General features: G+C 48.3%; 1 protein-coding gene across 1 annotated transcript in view; it reads right to left on the reverse strand.

Annotated features, from left to right (window-relative positions):
• Positions 1-24,670, reverse strand: part of KIRREL1 (kirre like nephrin family adhesion molecule 1) — a 92,374-nt gene extending 67,704 nt beyond the window's left edge. The window contains exon 1 of the mRNA XM_080915251.1: positions 24,576-24,670. The gene's annotated coding sequence lies outside the window, so the exon portion shown is untranslated. The remainder of the gene's footprint in view (positions 1-24,575) is intronic.
• Between the last annotated feature and the right edge of the window lie 1,376 nt (positions 24,671-26,046).

The following is a 26,046-nucleotide window of genomic DNA, read 5'->3' on the forward strand; positions in this document are numbered from 1 at the left end:
AGGGCTTGCAAAATGCATCTGGATGGCAGACCCAGCAGAGACGGCTCTGGACTGCCCTGTCCAGGACACCGGGTGTGCAAACAGACCACTCTAACCTGGTGACTTAGGAGAAATCTCTTTCCAAGTGAGGCAAAGCACACGCCTTAAGAATAGACAGCACCCCTCCTGCCCACCCCATTTTTATCTCCTCTTAGTGAGCTTCTTCTAGAGCTCTTCCTTTCCTCTCACTGAGAGCTGGGGAAAACAAAAAACAAAAAAAAAAAAAAAAAAAAAAAATCACCCTGGGAACAAATTCCTGTGCAAGTCCACAACAGTTTATTTTCAACTTCAAAATTACTCAATTCAGCACTGATTTTTCTGGGATTCCCACATCTGGGGTTTTTTTTTCCTTCGGGAGGATTGTTACAGTTGGGGCTTTTGTTCTAGCCAGCAGCCCCTCTAAACCCTTTTAATTGAGCCTGTTTTAAAACAAAGGGAAAAGGATCAGGAGAGGAGGCAGCTCTCTTTGCCTCTAGCCTCTTACCCCAGCTCTGCGGTTAACACTCAGCAATGATCCTACAAGCCTGGAATCTGAGGAATTTCCTGCCCTGTGCTCCCTGGAAGAGCTGAGAGAGACCTAGCAATTAGGCCTCCAGTTTCCATTCCTGCCTTCCACCACGGTCAGTCAGTGCACTGAGTGAGTGAAAGGCTGTTGGGGGGGAGGGGGGCAGAGAGGACCGCATCTGGACAGCTCGGCAGTTGTGCCCAAGGTTACTCTCTCCTTCCTTTCTCACCAATCAATCACACCTTTTCCTGTGTCTGCCAGAGAGAGTGGTAACAGCTAGGGACATAAAGAGTTGTAATCCTTTTTGAAGCCACCTTGTTTGTCTGCAGTTGTAACTCAAGTGTTCCCCCCTCTCCCAACACCACAGGAGTTAAGGCGCTCCGGACTGCTTAGCCCATCCTCTCTGAGCTATTGTCATTTGCCCTGAGCCCACATGCTCATCACGTGTCTGTACCAGGGAGTGGATCACAGGACTGCCCTTGGCAGTACGTCTGTCTAAGGGATCTCTAAGAGACAGGGTAGAGGCTCTGAACCTCTCTATTTCGGTTTGAGTCAGAGATGGAGAGGCAGGAAGAAGAAAGGCGTTCCCAGGTTGTCTGAAGGAACCCCACACAGGTTATGTGGGTGCTGCAGCAGCTGTGTAACAGAAGCAAATTTCCCTTCTAATTATGCTTTGTCCCGGCGAACATTAAAATCAGCTCATATGCTCTTGTGATACATCAACTGGTGGCTGAATTCCAGGTACTAGGGCCAGAGCAGCCTGGGACTTAAAACTTGCCACAAATAGTTCACAAACTGGCCAAGCCAAGCCTTTATCAGGGCCTGCTAGGCCACATCTGTGTGGCTTCCTGCTGCTAGAGCTCTGTCGACCACCCCCTATTTTCCCCATCCCCCAAGTCTACTACTCCGTAGTCCAGGGTCCTGCTGAGAGCACTTCCTCATTCTGGCTGTCTTTTAGCATTGGGTCAAAATGCATCCCCAACTTACATGGAACCTACTTGACATCAAAGGCTATTCTGAAACTCCTGATCCTCCTGCCTCAGCCTCTCAAGTGCTGGGTAAGAACCAGACCTGGCTAATTGTCTCATTCTTATAATGGATTTATTTTTATTTTATGTGCATTGGTGCTTTACCTGCATGTAACTGTGTGTGGGTGTCAGGTTTTCTGGACCTGGAGTTACAGACAGCTGTGAACTGTCATGTGGGAATCGAACCTGGGTCCTCTGGAAGAGCAGCCAGTGCTCTCGACTACTGAGCCATCTCTCCACCCACTAACTGTCTCATTCTTGATAGCCTTCAGTAATCCTCCACACGACCCTCTGTGTCTCTCTATTCAGTCAGAGGACATCTCTGAGTTCTATCTGCCCAAAGTCTTAGACACACTAATGGCTGGAGTAACTCACACCTCCCCTCTCTGCTCACCATTGCCCTCACCCACCTTAGTCCTCAGCAGCAATAGGGCAGTGATCTCCTTGCTGACCAAGGATGCTGCCTAGTCCTAAACCTTCCCAGACCTCGGCTCTGCTCACTGGCTTCTCTTTCCCTCTTCCATAAACAGAAGGCTGGGATGACAGCCAGCACTCAAGACCTCTACCCCACCCCCACACCCCCTCTCCTGGAGTCTCTGAAGACTCTTGACAATTCTGATACGTATAGAATTAAAATGGCCGCTTCCTGCTTCCCTTTCCTTCTCTTGTTGAGAGTCTTTGCAGAGGAAGAAGAAGAAGAAGCCCTCCACTACTTCGATGGGAATATCCACTGATCTACACATTTCCTCCAACTCAAGATATTTGCCTTTTGAGGGCCAATTGCCAGTTCCTAGCCTGGCCTCACATTCCCTTCAAACAAAGCTTTCCTGTCAGGTTTTGACCCTGAAGATTCTTAACTGATTTTTTTTTTTTTTTTTTTTTTTTTTTTTGCATTTCCTTTCCCCCTTCCTCTCTTAGTTCTGAAGGGTCTTTTGTCTTCTGAGTCAAATAGCTCAGACTGAGAGGGCTGAATCTCTCTCTCTCTCTCTCTCTCTCTCTCTCTCTCTCTCTCTCTCTCTCTCTCTCTTCTCTTTCTCTCTCAGAAAGAATTCAGGAAGGGAGCAACAAAGGAGATGGGTACAGGCCTGGAAAATTTAAGGCCAGCCTGGGCTATATAAACCCTTCCTCTAAAAATAAAAATAAATAAACAAGTATGGGGTTCAGGGTGGAGCCAGAGACCAATTCTGAAATGATTTTCTTTCTTAAAAATCAAAGGAAATAAAAACAAAAGGAAGGAAAACGGAAAAGGAAAAGAGGACCGAGGAAGGAGAGGGGAGGCGAAAGGAGAAACAGAAAACAAGGAAATCCTGCAGACTCCTTGAGCAAAGGAGAGAGACAGATGTCCTTCATGACATGTCTCTATTGAGCAGCTTCCCCAACTCAGGGGGAAAAAGGAGCTATATTCCCACCAGGAGGAAAGCAGGCGAGACTTGGTCCATCCAGCACAACCAATGGGTCATGCACGCAGTTGTCATGAATGACTATGGAATTCAACCAAGGATTGGTGGATGAATAGAGCCTCCCCCTTGAACTAAGGCAGGCCTCTCTGCAGCAGTCTCATCCACCTACTCTGTCTTCCTGAGGCGCTGTCCTCTGTCTGGTGGAGCAAAACAGAATCGATGGAGCGCTGCCAGTCCTCAGTGATACATAAGTTTCTCCCGCTGAAGATTATCCGTGGAGAAATCTTAATCTTGGGCAGACTTTTGCACCCAGAATGTTTGAGGATGAGCAAGGAATTAGAAGCTTGCTTAAATAGCATCCAAGTCATTTCGGAAAAAGCAAACAAGCCTGGTTAATAGCCTCATACCAACATGAAGCATTCTGCAGTGTGTGTGTGGAAAAGATGAAAGAAATCAGGTTAGTGGGTGTTAAAATGTTGAGGCACCCAGGACGGTCAACGGGGTGTTAACTGCAGGTGACCTTTAATATGCATAGCTCTCTGAGGTCTACAGCCCATCTTTACAGAGCCTCTAATGGAAGGCTAGAGATGATTCGGATTATTTGTTTTCATGAAACAGGAGTTGGCATTTTCTCTGCTTTCTTACTACTGGCCAAGTGCTATGCTGTGTTAATACAGCTTAACTCATTTAATTAGTTTATTTGCTCCATAAAAGATTTGAGGCAACATAAATAGACACATCTGGTCAGTAATATAAAAAATAAACTAAGAGAACAACAATGAGTGGGAATGGTGAGGATTAGGAGGGGAGGGGAACCACTTAGGTTGCAGTAAAGCTAAGTATGTGTGTGTGGTGTGTGTGTGAGTTGTGGGGTGAGATACTAAAAGCCTCATCAGAGACAAACTGTGAGGGTCAGCTCTAGATTTTAAGCAGCCAATACAACAAATGAATATTCAAAACTCCTGACCACAATAATTTACACATTTAAAAATATTTCATGTGTATGTATGTTTTGTCTGCCTGTATGTCTGTAAATATACGAATGCACAGTGGCCTCAGGGGTCAGAAGTCACCAGATTCCCCTGGAACTGGACTTACAGTTGTGACCCTCCATGTGGGTACTAGGAACGGAACCAAGGCCCTCTGGAAGAACACCCTCTTACCCATGAGCTCAATTTAAGCACTTGAGGGTGTGTGTGTGTGTGTGTGTGTGTGTGTGTGTGTGTGTGTGTGTGTGTGTGTTACATAAGAACTAACCAGAAATACTATTATAGACATTATACCAATGGATCCTCATGAAAAGATGCTCTCGTGTAGAGCCCTGTCATGGGCAACATTCTTCAGTGCACACTACAGGTACCACACCAAATGCTCAGCTCAGTCAGGGCAGATCTTGAAGGGGTAATGACTATTGGGTCCTGGTTCCTGCTTACTGCCCTGGTGCCTGACTCCCTAAGGATAAAACTGACAGCATTTCCAGGAATGAACTAGAAGTAAGCATATGCAGAGAAATTCAATGTGGCGTTAAACATGGACAGCCCCAACAATGCCTCCAGGCAGAAGGCTGTATGAGGCAAGAGCCCTGCCACCCAAAGGCTAGGGCAAGCTTACCCTCCAGGAAGATTTTATTTTCTTTATTGTCTACCTTGTTCTGAGGAGCTGGGACTACAGGAGGGCAGAGGACTAGACAGAAATGGCTGTGGCTGGCATTCCTGGCTGCCTCTTTGAAGTTTTCTTGGTGAGCAAGGGATGGGGATGGACGGAAGGTACCAGGCAGAAGTAGGCCAGATCTTAGGCCAGTCCCCTGACACATGCAGGACTAAAAAGCCTTCAGTATGTAACTTAATTATCTGTAAATGGTTTTTGTTCCTGTCTTTAAACATTTACCTCTATTGAATAATCTTCCTCCCTTCTACCCCCCCCTTACAAGCTATCTCCTTTTCTTTGCTGTTGCTATGGCAACAACTCCAGGCATATAACTGCTCTTGGATTTTAAATAAAAGTTGAGACTTCTCTCTCTCCCTTCCCCCCTCTTTTTCCTCCTTTTTCATCTTTCTAGGGATGAAGCTTGCCTCTCGTTTCCTCTTCCCTTCACCTTCCTGGCTGCCTTCCATTTTCACACCACGCTGTTCTTTTATCAAGCTCAGTCACTTTCTCTTTGCAGCAGCCTCCCATGTAAGCCCTCTTCTCTATCTTTGGGCTTCCAAACTGATCTTACCTCCTGGTAGCCATGACAGCAAGAGTTGCCCCCCCCCCCAAGAGGCATGGGGGCAAAGTAGGCATATCTGGGGAAAAGCAGGTGACCTGCTGACAGTCCAGAACCTGGGGAAGGGTCACCCATCCTATGCTCTTGTAGGGATCACAACCCGAACCTTAAGTCCTCCAGCAGATATGAGTAACGGGCTCCATATATTGCCAACCACCTGACACCTAGAGAGGCCTCTCGGGCCTGCACCGGGAAGGTAAAACAGGGCAGTCTGTGGAGAACTGGAGGAGGCAGAAGTTTCTCAGCATATGGTGGTGGCTACTAAGAAGAGTAATCAGGGCCAGGAGGTAGGGCTATGGTGGAGCCTTTGGCTCTAGACCCTGCTCCGGAACCGCCCTAGTCTCCATGTTTTGATGTGTCTCATTCAGGGGTAGATGAAATCTTGGCTTTCAAACTTTACTCTTAAGGTGCCCACGGCCTGGGAAATGGCTCAGCAGACATGTCATGGATGGGAGGGTGCCAGGTAAGAAGGTGAGCATCTGAAGCAGTCATCTGCCACCCCCAGGAGTCAGCTTTTGCCTATTTAAAGCAAAAGTATTGTAGATCTTCCAATAGCCCTTCAGAGGACCAGAGCCTCATCCACGAGATGCCCCAAGACCTGTGAGTGCCACCTTCCTAACCCAAACCTTGCATGGAGAAATAAACCATGGCTTGAACAAGAAGCTTACCATTTCTAAAATGGACGAGGGGACAAAATACTTCCTCATTATCATTAACTTAAAACCTCTCAATTTTTATGAAATACTGATCTAGAATGTTTGTGTGGAAGGAGGGAGAGACATGCGGCAATTTCAAAAACCCTACTGCCGTAAAGTTAGGCCTTTCTCCTCCTCACGCAAGCTCAGTGGTCCTCAGATGGGGGTAACTTTGCTTCCCAAGACACTTCTGGAAATGTCTGAAGGATCATTTTTGTCACGCCTAGAGAGGCAGTGCTACTGGCTTCCAATGTATAGAAAGCAGTGTAGGGTAGCGGCCCCCATCAACTGTCAGCTATTCGTCCTCACTTAAGAAAGTCATTGTGATGTTCTGAGCCCAAACTTCTTTACCTCTAAATCCACATTTTATACTAACTCCTGTTTTTGAGTGCTGAGGTCAGGCACTGGGGAGTAGATAGACACAAAACCAAAACGAAGATGGAACGTGCCACCTATATTCTCTCTGCTTTGGGGGTGGGGGAGGGGCAGTGAGCTCATGTTCTAGATGGGAAAGGGACTTTTATAAGGAAGGATACAGTCAGGACCTGGGCACTCTGCACCACTGAATACTAAGATCTGATAAATCAGTGAGACTGGCATAGACCACCCCATGGGTCAAAATCATCTGAGACTGCACTGAGCTTATCAATACGCTGTCCACTGTCACCCTGTGTTGACAGCATAGTTCTTCTGGATAGAGGTCAAGTGGCCTGCACAGGTCACACTGAAAGCCGTTCCTGGATTTCACTCCAACAGTCCAAATTCCAACCTCCTCTTTTCTGGAAATAAAGAAAGGACATATTCCTTCTGAATCACACACAATGCCTGACAAGCTCCTCCTTTGCCACCGGTCACCCTGGAGGCCCACAAGATCAAGCCGCCATGTCTAGGTAGAAGAGTTGATGAGAAGATCAAAGCCCAGACATCTCTCATCCTAAGCCAACCTGGTCAATCTGATTCATTCTAAGCAACGAGGGGGAGATGGCAATCAAGGGGCGGGGGGCGGGGGGTGAGCACCAAAGACCCAAGAGTTAAAGTTTTAGGAAAGTAGGAGAAAGAATGGAAAAGGGGAGGGGGGACAGCTAGTCATGAGCACATGGGGAGCTGTCTTCAGATGAAAAGAGAGAACTTGACAGGGAAGGGGGCAGAGTGGAAAGGAAAGAAGATGCTGGAACAGGAAGAGAGGACTAAGGAGAGATGGCTGCTGCCTGAGGACTGTGACCTCAAATGGGCATCTGTGGGCCTGGTCACAAGATTTCCGCTCATCGCCTCATCCTCCCCTGCCCCTCCCCCAACCTCCAAAGTAATTCTCAAGTTTCTTTGCTGACCTCTCACTGACCATAAGGAAACAGAAGACCCTACACAAACACACACATACACACACACACACATACACACACAGAAACATACACACACATAGGCTCACGCACACACACACACATTCACACACGCTCACACACATACACGCTCACACAGACACACACACATGCTCACACAGACAGACACATACACACACATGCTCACACACACACATACACACACAGAAACATACACACATATGCTCACACACACACACACACACACACAGGCACACACAGATACACACACATGCTCACACTCACACAGACACATACACACAGAGACAGACACACACATACACACACTCCAGAGGCCTCTACTGACCCATACGTCTCCCACAGGCTGTCCTTGAGGGACAGGTAGGGTCCCTTGAGCCTTCCCTTCCTACCATAGCAGGTTCAACTCAGCCCCTTCAGAGCTCTACCTGCCCCACTTTTCCATGAACGTGAAGAAAAGCCATGGCTCATGAAAGAGTCTGGAGTTCGCTGTTTGTTTTGTTTTGAACAACACATAATCCTGGGGCCTTGGGGAACTTGCAATTTGGCTGGCAAACCGAAAGGTCAGTACTTTAAAATTGAGAATCCTTAGCTTGTAAACAGATACACGGGAGGAGAGTTAGCGAGGAGGGGCTCTCATGAGAAGGCAAACTCTCCACGTGGGGGACAGATGCCAGGTCCTGAGGGTCAAGGCACAGAAGGACAAGAAGCCGCCCTCCATCAGAAAGTTTTAGATTCTATGGAGTCCTGCAAGCTGGAAGTGGATGGCCCTGGTTTTCATTTCTTCCCCTCCCCCACAGCTCAGCTCTGGTTGCCCTCTGAGATGATTAAAACCAAAAGAATTTCAGTGTCTGCCATTCACTTTTCACCACGACCCTATTTGCTTCCTTTTCTCTCCTGTAGTTTTTCCTCTTGGGAGAGCTGTTTGCTTCACTCCTTTCTTCTAGCTCTGAGATGACCCCCAGGATACACCAATTAACTTTGTTTTCATTTGGGGGGTAAAGGGACAGGAGGTTGGGGGTCTCAGGCAAAGGAGAAAGAGGAAGGATGGGTGGAGGGACCTTGATCTTGCTGGTTAAAATTCCCAGAAAAAGAAAAGAGCCAAAACAGCTTTCAGAGAAAGAAATCTGCCAAATGTTTAGATTCCCACAAGACTGCAAAACCTTTTCATAGACCAAAGCTAAAGTTCAGAGAAAAGCCAAAGCATGCTTCTTCAGGGAGAAAATTTTATCAACATGAATACATATACCCACACCCTTGGCGGGGTCCCCACATCCCACAGAAGCCAGGACATATGCCCCCAGGGCGGTATGCATGTGTGTGTGTGTGTGTGTGTGTGTGTGTGTGTGTGTGTTCGAGTGCATATGCAGTAATAGTACATCTGTATTTGTGGTAGGAGATGTATGAGTATGTCTTGGAGGAGTGTGGGATTATGTGTGGGGTGTATGTGTGTATAGGTATAAATGCATTGCATGTATGTCTCTGTATGTTAATGTGTGCATATGGGGAGTGCACATGCATACATGCTGAGGAGTCCCTGCATATCTTTCTCTAAGCCAAATATTAACCTATGTGCTGACCCTTCAGGTCCTGAGCAAAAGCTGCTTCTCCTGGATCCCTATCTGGCTTTCTCTGACACCCTCAGTTCTGACAGTGGCTCTCGAGATAAAACAGAAGATCCAGGACCAGTCTTTGAAGAACACCCACTAGGATGGTCGTTGAAAGACTGCATCCACAAAGTGCCTTAGAGAATGAATGGTCTTCTTGTTTTATGCTCGGAAAATCCGGGTCACTAAGGTCATTCGATTAGGAGCACAGTGTGGCTAAAATCCCCATATATACTCACAGTTCAGAGCTATTTCCACAGTGCCTTCAAATGTAGCTTTTCCTATTATAGTGCCCAGGAAACTAGAAACTGCAAGCCTTCTTTAACCAGAGAAGAGAAGCCTTTTGCTATACAAGCCCTAATGCTTGAAGCTGATGCCCTTATACTCTGAGTGGGGGGCAGCCCCAGCCAAATAGCGTGATTTGCAGAGAGAAATGGAAACCAACATGGAGACAGAATGGCCTAGCTGCCAGGGCTCTCTGCACATCGGCACACCCAGAAGGGGTGCAGAGGGAGACTCTTGATCCCACCCTCCAGCCAGGAAACAGAGAAAGCCCCCTCTTACCAGCTTTATAAGAAATGGAATAGGCCTTACTGTCCTTTGCTAGGCACGGGCTAGCTGCATCCACCCGTGGTGACAATGGGACAAACTGCAGCTGCCATTTGCTAACGGTTCTCTGCCATGCCACAGACACTGCGTTAGGTGTTAAGCCAAACAGTCTCAAAATGTTCAAGATTCTCACCTACCAAAAAGGAAACTGAGACGTGGAGAGGTCTTAATGCCGGCCAATAGCAACGAAGTAGAAACCCATGCGGTTCATCTGTCAGACCAAGGGCAGCAGACCTTCCAGACCCGCTGAACGCTGAAGCCAAAGCCACAGAGTCTTGTTTCTCATGGTTCCTTTTGTCTTACTTTTTTGACTTCTTTTAAACAAAAGTCATTATATAAAAGACTTAAAAAATAAACAAAAACATCACACACCAGAATGAACCAGAGACCCGAAGTCTACCAACTTAATGAACATTTGGATTGGGCTCTGAAGCAGGAACTGGGAAGCTACTCATTAAACCTGACACTTTCAGGACCTAATATGACCACCAAAACCAAAACCAAAAAAGCACACAGTAGAATCAGAATGAGGGGACAACAAGAAAAGCATCAACTTCACACTCTTGTCTATAATTCGTGTTGATGCCTTTTTCACCCTTACACTACGCCTTCCTTGTTCTCCTCAGCAACACTGTCTGCATGAATATTTGTTTATATGTGTGTACAGATGTGTGTACGTGTATGCAAGAGCGCGATCTTCTTTAGTTAGTATCCATCCGAAGTCCTCTATTCTCCTGCAAAGTTTTTTTTTATTTTTTAACTTCATTTTTCTTTAAGGCTAAGTGGTATTTTTTTTTTTTTTATAGATAACAATTTCTTCTTTTCTGTTCATCTGTTTATGGGCAACTAGGTTGGCTAAAATTCTCTGCTGTCGTGAATAAACAGTAAGCATGAGGCCTGTTAAGGAACAAAACGAGGGCCAGACGGGGAACACACGACAGAGGTCTGTGTACCAGTCCACTGCCATGTTGGAGTCACTAAGTCAACTTTCCTCCCATGTGCCTCTCAGATCCGCCATTGGAATGTCATCCTTTGTATATCTCGGAGTTAGGCATGCAAGAAAAGCCTGAATGGCCTTAGGTCTGGAGGCTGTGAGCCACACAGAGCCTCCCCTTCTTGCCTAGGCTCTAACCCTGCTGGTCACAACTGGACTTAACTTGATGTTGCATGAACCAGTTACTCACACTTCCCGAACACAGCGGGTCTCAGCCAAGAGTCTTCTCATCTCTAAAATGGGGTGGTAAACATATTGTGACCGACATGGCACCGCCCCCACGCAAAGGCAATGGGAAGAATGCCTGGTCTTTGGCTGTTCACTCCCATAGTTTCAAACCCTAGGGCATGCCCCACTTCTCACTTCTGGGTCCCCAGTCACAGCCAAGTTACTACTATCTCAACTGTGCCCGCTTTTCAGAATGTGTACCTTTCACTCAGTCTTCTCTCGAGAGCCCCCACTAAGCTTTGTGGCAATGAGCATCTTCTTCTGTTGTGACCCCAGGCAACTGAAGGGGGCCTATGATATATAACTCCGTGAAGAAACTCTATCATGAGAGGATGCCTTCCCAGGCACACTGGCAGGGTCCTGGTCCTGTGTTCCCCTCACCAATCCACATGCTTCTTCCCTGTCCCTTTCTTCACCTGTCTCACTGGCTGCCACCTCCCCCACATTCCTCCAGCATGTGTCTATCTGCTCTCCCCTCTCTCCCTCTTCCTTCCCGCCGCCCCCCTCCACGATGCTGCTGCAGGCTTGGAGCAGGAGGTTATGAAAATGAGCTTCGTGCCCAGGAGACTGTAATTATCTGCTAAGTGTGAAAGCCAGAGTGATTAATTAAGAGATAATAAAAAGAAAAGGAGGGTGAGAGGGGGGGCTCACCACTTCGCTTTGATGATAGAACCTGAGGTGAGCCAAGCAATTAGGGGAATCTTTATCGAGAGTTAGCTGTAATCCACAAATTATTAAGCACCAAATGCTTCAGGAGAGCCATGCATTCTTGCCTAGTGACAGACAGAGGACAGCAGGATTAAGAGAGCTGAGAACACCCATCCAGGGACAGAGAGAGCTAGAGACTGGGGCTAGCAGGGTTGCTGGAGAACAGCCACAGAGCAGGCTGTGATTACAGTCCCAAGCCAGGCCACAGGGAATGTTTGTGGGACTCTAGGCCCTGGCTGTCTGGCCTTCCTAGCCTTGAAAAGGGGAATGCCAGGTTGCCCTGGGGCTTACTGTACTAACTCTTCCCTAAAAGCCTAGCCCTTCCTTTTGAAGGACTGACATCCAATTGCATTCTCAAAGGAGTAGGGGATGCTTACCACAGTGTGGGGGGAAGTAGATCTCACAGGCTGCTGATATAGATGCCTGCAGGGGCCACAGTTGACAAGACCGCAGTGGTCAGGTCTCAGAGGTTCCAACTAAACAGCCCTAATCAGGCAGATCTCCCTGGGCCTAGGCTTCTCTCCTACCTCTCTCTCAAGTCCTGCCCTCTATCTGCTGCCCTCTATCCCAGCTGGTTCCGCTGTTCTCGTTTATGTTTTTCCTCCAAGCCACCCAGGGCCATCTCCCTAACCGGCCATGCCCCAGGTCCAGCATCTCTTTCCATCTTCTTTTCCATACGTGTTCAATAGACTTATACTGCCCACGTCAGTAACATGGGAGATCCATACAGGCAAAGCTGGGCTGAGGACACTCCAGATTTCAGGAGGCCTGACCATGAAATGGGCTTGTCCAGCCTCCCTGCCCCCCACCCCCAATTTCCAGGTTCTTCTCTTAATACTCAGGCTTTGGTAGTACTCACAGTTCCTTTGTCAGCCTGTCCACTCAGAGGAAGAGGAAGATGCCCTCAAGATATACCTACTGTTGGTGGGAGGGTGCTAGCTCTATGTCTCAAGCTTCCAGACCTGGCCAAAGACCCCATAGGGTGACAGCCTCAGTCAGAGCTTTAAAGAGAACTTCTTGGTGAAGCCTGGGAGAGTCATACCTCTGACCAACCTGTCGGGTCTTGCTTCTGAATAAAGGGAGCATGGCAGGAAGTTTGAAGAAATGAACTGTTTAGAGAAAATTATTTTTCCAGGTATACAGAGTGGTGTAGATGCATTCGGTTTCAATCTCTAATTAGTTTCCATACAGGAGCAGGGAATATTCAGATTAGACACAAAGAATGTCCTCTTTTCTCTTGTCAGGCCTGGGAAGGAAAGAGTGGACGATGCTAATAAAATTCCTTTCTCTTAAAAAAAGGGGGGGGGGGGCAAACACTGATTTCCAAATTCATTCAATCAGTCCGGCCTCAAGAGAGGCATCTTGGGAATCTGAAGGCAGTGTTCTTGGAGGATCACCACTGTTTTGCATTCTTGACCTCAAGTTCTTTCTGTCCCTAGAAGCCAAACCTCTCACCCCTCCTTGTGTCTTGCAGGCTCCCTAGGCTGATTCTGCTAGGTACCCTTGTATTCACAGGGAACTGCATGAACTTGTTTTCTGGGGTAGAGGAGGAAGCAAGAGAACCAGTGGGGTGCCAGGAGGCCCAGCAGTGGTGGTGGTGCCTGTCTTTAATCCTGCACTCAGAAGGCAGTGGCAAGCATATCTCTGTGAGTTCAAGGCAAGCCTCTACAGGGTGAGTTTCAGAACAACTAGATCTACACAGAGAAACACTGTCTAGAAACAAAGCAAAGCAAAGCTAAACAAAAAGAAGCCAGGAGACAATTGAGTGGGGTCTGTAGGTTGAGCATCTCTTACGTAGGAGTGAGAGAATGGCCTGTAGAGAGATGATACCCACTGCTCCCTACAGCCATAGGTTCAGGTAAACCATACCCTCCCTTCCTTCTCAGTCACACATCTTGTTCAGGATCCAGTTTTCAAGCTAAAGCCAGTAAGGTCAAGGTTATAGCTAGAAGCTCTGTCAAAATGTTTCTCTCAAACCTCCCATGATGAATCATGAAAACTTTTAAAAAGTGGGAGGGATGGAAATGACAGCACAGGCTTGGGAGTTCCCAGCAAAACGCAGCCTGGGGCTCTCAGCTCTGAAGCAGGAAGTATGGAAAAGACCTGTCGAGGAGGTGGAGCCGGAGTTGGCCATGTGACTGGGAGAGCCAGAGGGATAAGGAACTCCCACTTCTGCTTTCCTCTCCGAAAACTAGCATATCAATGCCTGTAAATCAGCAGCCCATCCAAACTTTAAAAGGAATTCTATTCTCTCTCGATTAGGGTTAGAAGACAAACAAAAGCATCCTCTAACACCACACCTCGAATTGCTCACGCAGCACCAACATCACCAGGGAATCTCTTGCCAATACAGAATACCACCCCTGGCCTCCCACCCCAGTTCCCTCACCTCCCCCACCCCGCCCCTTCAAAGCTTGGGACTTTTTGTTCTAACACAGAGCTGATGCTTTTGCAGAGATGGCTTTTGAAGTTAATACACAAGCTTACTATCCTGCAAGACTCTTCTAGGATGCATATTACCTAGAAATATGTGGTTAACAAACCCTCATTAAAAAAAAAAAGAAAAAAACCCGAGGAGACCATGGCTTACAAAGGGTAAAAGACCACTCAATCTCCAGACACAGAACAGAGAATGAATTCTAAAGCAGGGCGCACCTCAGAGGCTGAAACCTCAGAGTACAAGTGCAGAAGTCACACCATTGGTTGCCTCCCTTGCTCTCCCGCTAGGCACCACTAACACATTTGGCTCCTTGAGGCTCCTCTCTCACTCTGTTCCCCTCCTCGTATTTGTCTTGCACTGTGAACCCTGAAAAATCAAGCACTGTGCACTACTTTAAAAAAAAAAAAAAAGGTTTAGTAAGCACCAGACTCTCCTGCTTCAGACATAAATTTCATTCAATTGCCACAATCACCCTGCAAGGCAGAGACAACCATCTGCCCTTTATAGCAGAGGAAGCCAAGGCTCTAAGGGGCACACAGTGACAACTCTAGCAAAAAGGCTAATACTCCTATAGTCCCCTGGTTGTGGGGGGGGGTGGGTAGAAGACTCCTGGTTACCTGTTTTTACAGAGTAAGCTGTGTTACATCGTGGCCCATGGGTGAAAGTGAAAGTGTGTGCAAAAACCCTCAGATGCAAATATCACCAACCTCTTCGTGCCCTGCGTGAATGGAGTACAAGAGCGGTGCAAATAATCCAAAAGTCATTTCCACTAACCTTGACCATGCATCATAATAATTATTTTGCAAAGGTGGATATTCCTTTCTAGTTATCTCTGGCTCACATTAAACTGAGACTGCACTCTCGGGGACAGGAGATGTCCCCAGGTGTGCGTTGGGAGAGAGGCACATCCGTCCAGCACCATTTGCGAAGTAGCCAGTGCTGACATTGAATGTTGCTCACTTCTGTCAGCATAGCCACAGCGTGTGTGGAAGGGAGGGGACTTAGTGAGGACTCTGGAATCCTTCATCCCACAATGCAGGCAGGCTGGCAGATGTCCTGAACGATTGAGAGAAGAGAAGAACCGGAGCTACAGAGCAGTGGGCATGATCCTGGGGCTGGAGATCATAGCAAAGGAATCCCATGGTCTAGGCAGGAAATCTTCCTCAGTTGCTTAAAAATGAAGATGAAGAAAACTTAAATGTTTCTAAGAGCAGCCAGCACGCCCAGCCCTGGGTTTTCAATGCTTAGAGAATGCCTTCTCCTGCTCACTCTCCTTTCAGTCCCTCTGGCCCATGTCTTCCTTTCCTATAATCAGCTCCCAGTTAAATGAACAGAATGGGAAGAAACAGTTAAAAGGGCCTTATGGTGGGGCAATGTTGGGTAATGGAGCACATAGGGCCCCAGGCTGTGCGCGGAGAATTCGGGGAGGGGGAGATAATAATAAAACCTCAGCTGAGCTGATTAGCAGGAGAAAGTTAATTTAGAAATCAGCTCTCTTGGGCAGAAGCGGGGGCTGGGGAAAGAAAAGTGGACACAAGAGGTTGGGAGACTTGAGGAAAGGGTGTTTTCCATAAATTGCCTTTGTTCTTCCAAATCAAATTCCTCAGGCAGAAGGAAGGCTGAGTCCTGGGGCTTCCTTGGCTCCTTCCATCTGGAGCAGGGGCACAGGGACTATCCGGAGCCAGGACAGCTTGCCGACCAGCAATCCAGCAACCACATAGCTGCAGGCACAGCAAGCATTACAGCCACTTCCTCCCATGAACTCCCAGCTCCAAGTATCCACCAGGGGAGTCAGACTCCCAACATTTTTCACATACTTCTCTTGCAACCTCTGCTTTGCAGGACTGTCTGTATGTGTTTAGAAATGCACCTCCCACAGCAGGCTGGGAGGGCCTCAAGGATAAAAACTAAACCTCACCTTTTAATCCCCAGGTCTAGGATCACCCCCCCACACACACACACACACACATATACACACACACAACAGCCAGTGCTTGTTTCCTCCCTCTCCTTGCCAGGGCCCCTCAGAGGAGGTTCCCACTGAAATCCTGCAGCTCACCTCCTTGCTGAGGCCCTAAGAAACGCTAAGAAGCTCTATTCCTAAGTAAGAAGAGCTAGGGCTGCAGACACTGTCTGAGACCGACCGTGAAAATCGAAACCTGGTGTTTCTCTCAACCTGGATAGCATAGACTATGCCCAGTCTCAGAGTGGACAAGGATAAATGGCTCTGACTCACTCAACTCCAGGTATCTGAGTAAGAAGGCCCTCTGCCTTCTCTCAACTGAACCCTGCTTTCAGACACCTTTATCATATGTCAAAGGACTCTCAGAGAACACCCCAGCTTCCCAACTCAGGTCACAGATTAGGAACTTCTAATGACACTCTCATAATGGTTTCTGTTTCCTTTCCTCAAATTGATCTTTATTTCATTTGCACATTTTATTTTATTACTTTTTTATTTTACCATAGGGGCTACAAATCTCTACAGCAGCTCTGCCAGGTTAGGAGTTTAGAGAAAGGAAAGATTTGGTGGAGAATGATATAAAGACCATGATTCTTTGTTTAAAAATCACAAGACCCAAGATGCAAGCAAGAGGCTTCTAGAGTCTGCAGCCTACCTGAGCTACAAGGTGAGACATATCAAAAGAACAAAGCGGTCAGCAGTGGTGGCACCCGCCTTTAATCCCAGCACTTGGGAGGCAGAGACAGGAAAATCTCTGTGAGTTTGAAGCCAGCTGAGTCTATGGAATGAGTTCCAGGACAGCCAGAGCTACAGAGAAACCCTGTCTTGAAAAACAAAACAACCAAACAAACAATAACAATAACAAAAAGAAGAAACATAAGAAAGCCCAGAATTAGCTGGTTTCAAGGCTGTATTTGAATGTCCCAGCCTCAGGGCTTTGAGAGCAGTCTCGGTTTGAGCTCATCTTAGCCCATCTTCCTCTTTCCAGACTATATCCTCAGTGCCCAGCCAACCCAACTCCAAAGTCTTACTGCACCTGGCCTGCCTGACCACCACACACCTTGACTTGAGAAGGTGGGATTGTGGGGTGTTCTTTCTCTACCTGCTACATACATATCTATTCCTAACTCTAAGACCCCTTTTCCCAGGGGGCTGTCCTGATCACTGCTTAATGTCAATCTACAAGCCTTCTCTCCCCCTCCCCCTCCCTCTCCCTCTCTCTCTTTCTCTCTCTCTCTCTCTCTCTCTCTCTGTCTCTCTCTCTCTCTCTCTGTCTCTCTCTCTCTCTCTCACTCATGCACAGACACACACAAACACACACGTACACACACACAGAGAAAGAGAGAGACTGTCAGTGCGTATTTAGGGGTTTTAGTTTCTTGGAAAGAAGGAACTGCATATTGTATTTTTTAAAAATTATTCCACACAATTTGTACCCATTTTTCCAAATAACTATGAGATTTAAAAAAAAAAATTAGTTGGCCCCATCTTGTAGATGAAGAAACTGAGGCCCATGGAGTTGAGTAATTTCACATATAGGATAAAGACCCTAAGAGTAGAGACAGTATCTTACTCATCTTGTATACACAATCTATCCATGTGCTCTCTCACACTATGGTTCTAGCGGTAGTGCTGAAGGCTGAGCTCAGGCAGGGCCTGTACACTGGTATTCGCTCAACTGCCTCATATCAGTCCCATAACGAGGTTTGGGGCCAGTGAGAAGAGACTTACACCTAAGGAAGCACAAGATCGCATCACCTAGCAGTAAACTCGTACTATATACAGATCCATGTTGTGTTGACCCAGCGGAGGAATGATACATCTCTCTGAAGGCCTTGCCACTATGATTCCATACATGGCTGTGCAGTTCTGACCATGAAGCCATGCATGACTGACTGTACACTTCTGGGGAGGGAAAGAACTAATTCTGCATTTTCTCCACAGCCTCCAGTTAGGATATACGCCTCACATTGCCTCAGAAGGAAATGCAGGTCAGAGAGAACAAGCAATCCTCTCCTAAAGAAGAATTTATTATTCTTAAGCCAAGTTAGGGAGCTGGGGAAAGAGATAACACACGTAGAATAGCTTCCTGAAATAGCCCCGCTGGGCCTTGAGTGCTACGCGAGTCTCAGAATTCTGCTATCCCTTCTCTGCCGCAAAACCCAGGCCCCATGGCATTCTGGGAGATTCTGACAGCACCTTCCCAGGGCTCAGACCCAGAGAGAAGCAGCAGCAGTATTATCTCCTGGAAAACTAATGGCGTTTGCTAGAGATTTCTAGCCCAGATTTAAGAGCCTCCATCTTGAGGAGGGTGGCTGGCTGCAAGGCCCATTTACTTCAGTACCATCCCAATTTTGCCGAATGGGTTTGAGAAGGGCAGAGACGGATGAGCGCCGCAGTCCCCAGAGACCAGCGAGGTTAATAAAAGTTGCTGAAGAAATTAAATGTGTAGGAAGGAGAAACTGGGAGCCCCTCCACATGGGAGGGGCTGATAGACAAGAGGGGGAGCAGAACAGAAAGAAAAATCATCTTCAGAGGCACCCAGGAGCTGCAGAAGCTTTCATCCCGGGTTCCTTAAGAACTCAATCAAGTTCATGCCGTCTGAAAAATCAAGAACGGAAAGTTGAAGAGCCGGGGATGAAGGATGCAGAGGGGCCAGAGTCAGAGAGCCGGGAACTCAAGGGCTCTAGCTTTTCCGGCCTGGCGGTGTGAAAATCCATGAGAGCGGTTGCAAAGCATACAACACAAGGAGAATAGTGTCCTTCCGAGAGTCAGGAGGGCTGCTACAGCCGCAAAGAGAAAAAAAAAAAAAACACGATGGAGTAAAAATGTTTTCACACCAACCTGGCTGCGGTGAAGGGAGGGACCAGGACAGCTACAGATGTTTCTGTCCAGATGTGCCTGGAAAAGAGCAGTGTATGCTCATGTGACATGGGACTGCACCCACAGGCTTGCATGTGTTAATACTACTCAAGAGCTCAATGCCCACAGCCTTTGAACATCCTTCTGGGGCTACCTTCACATCACCACCTGTTTCCCATCCTGACTCTGTCTGCCATAGGTTGTGCCCTCTCGGACAATTTGTTTAACTTATTTAGGCCTCTGCTTGTCCATCTATAAAATGGAATAACATCTAATCTTACTATCCCATGAGAAACACAAAGTAGCCCTTCCCCAAGCGTTCATGGCTTCTTTCTCCACTCTGAGAGCCATTCTGCACCTAGGCTTCTAGGACTCTCTACTCCCTGGTCTCACATTTCAAGATCAAGAACACAACAACCTCTTTTATCTCCTCCACCGAAACCTTTTCCAGGTCAAACCTCCTTCGAGAGACTGCCAGACGGACTGGCCTGGAGCCCTGGGAAGGGCTGGAGAGCAAATGGAAGGCAGGAGAGTGCAGCTCTGTCTGACGTTCACTGAGTGGCTTCCCAGCCTTCAGAAGGGAGCGTGGTCCAGGAGCCGGGGAGATTAAGAATCGTGTCTCCCAGCCACTTCCTCCATTTCAGCTCACAGCCCTTTCACAAGCCCTCTGACTTCTCTGGAACTCCATTTTCTCCTCTACTAAATGGAAAAATAACAATGATCCTGCCTCTATCACATGATAATCTATCAAATGTTATGGCACATGTGACAGCTACTAAAATCTGAAAGCATTACATAGTTACAAAGCTAGAAGACAGACAGGAAAGACAGGGGGTGGCTAGGCTTATAGCTCAGTGATGAAGCACTTGCCTAGCCCTGGGCTTGATTCCATCACAGACACCCCCACTCAATCCCCCACCTCCACCCCCCAAAACACACTTGAAAACATAAGAAGAAAGAGACTAGAACAACGCAAACCTATTTTTGACAGGTATTGATATTTTGTTCCCACCTCTGTATGGTGATATCAAACCCAGGGTAACTATGGGTGGCCTAGCATCCCTAGCTCCAAAACTATAGGTGATTATGCTGCCTATCTCCGAGGGCTGTTGCATGGAACAAGACAGCAGGCCTAGGTTCTCCTCCGGTCTAATACAGGTTGCCAACACAGATAAGCTCTGTGGAGACATAAAAGGGCTTGGATCAGGGTGTTAGCACTCTGGAGACAGCCCTCGGTGAGTTGTTTAACCTCTCAATTTTGGTTTTCTTATCTATGAAATGGCAGGAACATCAATTTTGAAAAGCACACAGCAGGAACTCAGAGAAAGGTAATGCTGATACCTTGGTATGTTGCTGACCTCCCATGATCCCTTTCAGGACCTGAGGCCAGGCAGATCCCTAAGGAACTGGCTAAAAAGCAAAGCTGAGACCCTCCAGGCGAGCTGAACAAGACACCTAAGGTCTCAGCTTTTCCTGCTGATTTGGAGGCTAGCGAGAGGCACAGGCTGTCCCCAGACTCCACACCAGCGCATCAGCCCTTGCTGATCCTACAACAGGACAGTGTCAGCTTGGAGGGAAGAGGGAAAGCTCCCATGTATAAATCCATGGATTAGAAAGGCTAGGTTTCATCTAAGAAACAAACACAAGGGTATAAATCCTGTTTGGCAAGTAAAACCTTTTAAAGAAATGACCAGCAGAATCATAAAGAAAGAGTAACCCAAACTATCAGAATCTCAAAGCAAAAGACTCTTCAGGAGACAATCTTTTTTTCCCCACTTACTCTACCATGGACCAGAGGTGGGGGTGGGGGAGAAGAGATTCTCTCCCAGACCTGTGTCAGTCCCTGTTACCTGAGAGGTCTCTGGCGAAGGAGAACAGTGTAGGATTCGAACCAGCTGGTTTCTGTCACTGTCTAAATTACATATCTGAACCTCAGTTTCTCATCTAGGAGAAGAGGAATTAATTACCCAGCCTGTCTCAGGGGACTGTTGTACAGCTTAAGTTAATATGCATTTAAAGTCATTAACATGAGAGCTCACTAAATGAGCTGTGTTAGTTCTCACACTGAAACACCCCACCTTCTCATTTCACACAAAAGCTCAAACTTTTCCACTTTGCCCTCCCCTCTGGTCTCTCCTGCTGACCTTTCCTGAGGGCACCAACTGGGGAGACAGCAGAACTGTGTCTTTCAGGTAGGTCTGCCCTGCCCAGGATCTCTCCGTGAGAGCAAAGCACCAGCTGACGGAAGCAGAAGACATGGAAGTGGAAAGCAAAGATAGCCATAAGCAGAGAGATAAGAGGGGGCAGTCCTCTCTACATCTGTCCGCATGTGCACAGACACACACTCCTAACAGTCACTGAGCACTTCTGGGCCAGACAACACCCATGCACTTTTTTTAGATTAATATGTTAAAAATCCATGGTTTAACACGCACACATACATATATGTATATGTGTACATATATGTATATGTGTGCATAAGTCACCATCCCCACTTTGCATATAAGCAAACTGAGGCACCTACAGAGCCCATAACCTTTCCAGGATACCAACATGGTGGAGATGAATGTAAGTCTCTGATTTTTGTATTTATTTATTTATTGGTGACTTAGAATTTACCTTGACTGGCCTGAAACTTGGTATATGTAGTCCAAGATGGCCTTGAACTCACAGCCTCGGCCTCTTGAATACTAGGATTTGGAGCACACCAGGCTGACTGTGACATCATCACCATTTAATATGCCTTCCCTTCTGCAGTGCAGATCACTCATCAGTGAGATACTAAGGGGCACTGACTACATGCACAGCACTGTGCCCACACTGGAGTATAAGAGAGAAGTGAAGACTGACTCCCAAGGGATCTCAAAGGCTTCCTCAGAATGCAGTTCTCTGCAAGCACTGGGTAAGCCAGCATCATCATCAGACACCACTAGAGAGGCAAAGCAGGGGTGGTGTGGGGAGTGGGAGGTAGGGTGGGCGGCAGCCACCCAGGGGTAATAAGGCGCAAACGTTGGAAGAACTGGATACCACCTCCTTCCTGACCTGCCTGGGCGTTGCAGACGCGTGCCTAGGGCACCTAGTACTTGTCTCATGTCTCCCTTTGAGTTCAAGTAGAAGGCTGAAGATGGAGTTCAAACAAGTCAAGGGAGACCTGACGGCTCAGTTTCTGCCCCCTTCCCCTCCATCTGTCCCAGCTCAATACCCAATTTGGGGCAGAAGTAGGACATTCACAGTGTATGGCATGCATGTGTGTACAGAACAGAGCTGGAGAACCCAGGCTCACTGTTCTCTGCCAAGATAGAACTACACAGGGAGCTAAATGCTGGAAACATAGGGGGCCCCTGGGCCTCTTTGTTTTACCCCTTAGTCTCCTTGGAGCAAAGGCAGAACAGACAGGAGGAGCTTGGGGTGAGGGGGTGCCAGAGGATGAGATTTTCCTCCTATAGCTAGAGCTAGAGCCACCAGCCTCTGGAGACAGCTCCCACAGGAGCTACCCTGTCATCCCACATTGCTCTGATTAACTACAATCCTTCCTTTTCAATTTCTCCTCTCTGAGACTAGGGAGGGAGAAAAATCTCCCAGAAAATGAATAAATATTTCAATTTTCAGCGCAATCAGTCTGGGGAGCTGGGGCGTGATGGACGCGGCAGCGGGGGAGGGGAGAGATAATGGTTTTCGTTTAGATAAGATACAGAAAATTATTTAGTAAAAAATGAAGATAGATGAAGCCCAATGAAAGTCTCTAGAATACGGTTTCTATGTCTCAGCGAGGCTGAATTCTCCCTTCCTGGCTCTTCTGTTCTGTTTAGTTGCTCCTCTGACTGCCTCTCCTCTTCCTCACTTCCCACTACCATTCCTCCACCCCCAGCTCAAAGCCAACCACACTGTGTGCTCTCTCCCCACCCTGGCCTTGGCGTGTCAGTGCCCCCAGGTCCCCTAAGGGTCTCCTCCCCCCAGCCCTTTGCTGAATGTCCATCTCCCTTTGCTTTCCTCCCCAACGACCCCCGCCCCCAACACACATCTGCACCCTTTTGCGCATCTGCACCCTTTTGCGGTTCTTGCCTTCACCTCTGATAGTCAAGTAGGCTGGGGCTCAGTTCCTTTCCCTAGCCACGCCCACCCACAATGATGGACAGGTACACAGCAAGCATCTTTCCCTGACCTCCAATCAGTCAGGATTCAAGCTGCATGACTCGCCTGTTTGCTAACTGCGGCTTCTGTTTCTCAAAGCTCAGTCTATTTCGTTGGAATACGAGGGCTGCAAGAGACGGGCAGACACCTATCAGAACAGACACAGTGGGGCCCCTCACCCACCATGCTCTTCCCCTCCCCCTCCCTAGCAACCTGGCTTGAACAAAGTCAGAACTTAACTTATCTTCTCAACTTTCTGCCAAGTGGCCAACCTGAGACCAGGCCTTCTTTTCTCCTTCCCCCTAACTCCACTCCTGTTCTCATACAGCTGATGCATGCCTTCTCATGTTGGAAGAGAGTCCTGGGGCTCCAGTGAAGGAAAGGAAATCAAGACCCCTAAACTAAGCCAGGCTTTGCCTTCAGAGCTGGAGGAGAGGGCTAGCAAAGAGAGGGAGGGTCCAGTGAAACACCCCACCCCCTACACACACACACACACACACACACACACACACACCATTCAGGAGAGGAAGAGAGCTGGCCAATGCCTAAGGCTCTTTCCTTTCTATGGCTTCCCTTTTCCCAGATCACTCACCCACCCCAGTGAGAGACCACCTCCTCCATTTTGAAGACTGTACATCTCTGTAGGCGCCTGCCTATAAGAATGTCTGCCCAAGTTTCTTTGTCTACTCCATGGCTGGGGTATGTGGATACAATTCTGTAAGTGGATGGTATGTCCTTTGAATATAGCAAACATGTATATATGTACAGTTTAAGTTTGATGCCAGGGTATGTAACTAGGCAAGTGGATGTCAGCTTAGAAGAGGAACCTTCCTTCTTCAGAGGTGTCAATCAACGTCTTTGTGTATGTGTCTGTCTCTGTGAGGGGGATGTTTGTGGGGAATGTCTCCTTAGGTGAGTAGTCTGTCTCAATGTCTCTGTTGGAAGCTATCTGTGTGTCCGATTCCAGCTCGGGGGAGGGGCTCAACAGTATTAAATCTTGCTTGGAGTCAGTCTCAGGAGGCAAGAACCTTTTCCTGCAGACCCCAAGCCTGGCTGGGGTTTGGACCCTCGATTCCTTCACGTACATGCAGCTGAACGTACCTGAATACACTCATCTCTCTCCTACTCTTCCAGCTCTGCCCTGATAGTTCCAAAGGAGCCTCAGAAATCTGCACTTTTCTGACCCGAAGTGAGTGCCTGGCTCAGTCAACTCCTCTTCTCCTGATGAACCCAAACAACCCTGGTACAGGGACTTCTATCTCTCACCCACAACCTCCAGGGCGGGGGGGGGGGCGCGGGGGGGAACCGAATACAGCCTTTCCTTTGAGGGGCAGCCCCAAGCAGTTTGCAGCCGCACTTCAGATGAAGGTGACTCTAAGCTGGATTGGGGGTAGCAGAATCCCTCAGCCTCATTTTAGGGAGCCTGCATCTGTGCTTTCCACGCATTCCCCCCCCCCCATCTGAAATCCCATCTCCTCCCAGCCTTTCTCTTGGCCAGGACCCAGTAGTCCGACCCAGGGCCCAGGAGGTGGAGGGATGGAGGGAGGACTGCCAGGAACTGGAGGAAAGACTTTGAGCACTCCGGTCCCTTTTCTACTCGGATCTCGGCTTTTGCGACCTAAGTTCTCTGTTCTCCCGCGCAGCCAAAGGAAGCAAGTTGGGCCGCTTCACCAAGAACTCCTCGGTGTTCTCCGGGTAACTCCGCGCCCTTTTCCCGGACTCCCCAGCCCGTGTCTGGGGCTTACCTTGTGAGAAAGTGTTGAAGAGAGTGAGGATCCAGATGAGGAGGCTCAGCATGCTGTCCGCCCGCCGCTGGGCCCGAGTCGGCGTGAGCCGGGCCGCCGCTGGCTCTCTCTCCTCCCTCCCGCCCTTGCACACAAGGCGCACACTCGCTTGCCTCTCTAGCGGCGGGCTCGCTCCCCTGGCTCCCTCCTCTCGTCCCGCGCCCCCTAATAATTTCTGCCCTCCGGCTTTATCTCTCGGGGCCTCTCTCAACCTCCGAGCTGCTCTCTCTCTCTCTCTCTCTCCCTCTCCCTCTCTTCCCTCCCCGGCTCCCTCCCTCTCTTCCTGACGTCTTCTCTCCCTCCGACGGCGCCTCCCTCCACTGCCCTCCCCTGGTCCCCCAACGCGCGCGCACACTCTCGCTCCGCTCGCTGGAGCCGAGATGGGAGGAGAGCAAAGAGAAAGGAATTGAGGGCAGAGGCAAGGGGTGGGGAGGGGTTGGCAGAACGCGGCATCGCAGGCTCTGGGGCCAGGATTGCTGGGTCCCGACCCACCCGTACTTGGTGCGAGACCTACTTTTGCCCCCAGTGGTGTAACTGAGCCGTTCATGGGGTGGCAGCCAGGGCTGAGGACGAACCTTCATCAATTTGGGTGACTGTGTTAAGGAAGGGTGTGCTTCTTATGCGTCTTGGGGAGGGGGGTGGTAAAAAGCTTTAAGATTTTTCGTTTTAATCCCAAATCCCAGAATCTCACCCTAGAAGTCTAAATTAAGAATTCTCAATTAACTCGAGAGTGTTGGATGGGGGAGAAGCTCTCATCACCTACAAATCTCAGACTGGAGAAATCTTGACTGTGTCTCTGAGCCCCTTCTGAGGGCTTCAGCGCCTGAGTCCGTGGCAGCCACGAAGAGGCGCAGTTAACTCCTCCTTTGTTCATCCCAGACATCTATCTATCTGGAGGGAAAGCCAAAGAACTCTGTGGCTTTCTCTTGTGCCTTCCCGAAAGCTTGCCACAGAAGGCAGCCACCCCGAAGGATCTCTAAGCACTCAGGAACTTGAGGTGCACTGAGGTGAAGAAGTGGAGACTCCAAGTAGATGTGCTTTCAGAAGGGTGCTCCTGTCCAAAGCTCAGTGTAGTTTAGCCCCAGTCCCTAAAAACATCCTTCTTCTCACTGGGCTGCTGAGTGAGTGTGTAAGAATAATAGAAAAGTCCCAGGAAGTGCACAGCTCTTCAATTATACCGATCTGGAGAGGTCTCCACTGCTTCCTTCCCCGATTCTAGATCTCCTGAGTCCCCAAAAATTCCTCACTAAGATAGCTTGATCTACAGGCCTGGCACTAAGGAACACAGCTCTAGTGCCCTCTGCTGATATGAGATGGCCACAGTTCCTCTGAAAATCTTGGTAGATTGAGTGAGTGATCCAGACACAATCTCGAACAACTGGAGGACACAGAAACACAGTCAAAACCAACCAACGCAAAACAAACCATAATT

This window comes from Micromys minutus, assembly GCF_963924665.1.
Source record: "Micromys minutus genome assembly, chromosome: 4".
Lineage (NCBI taxonomy): Eukaryota > Metazoa > Chordata > Mammalia > Rodentia > Muridae > Micromys > Micromys minutus.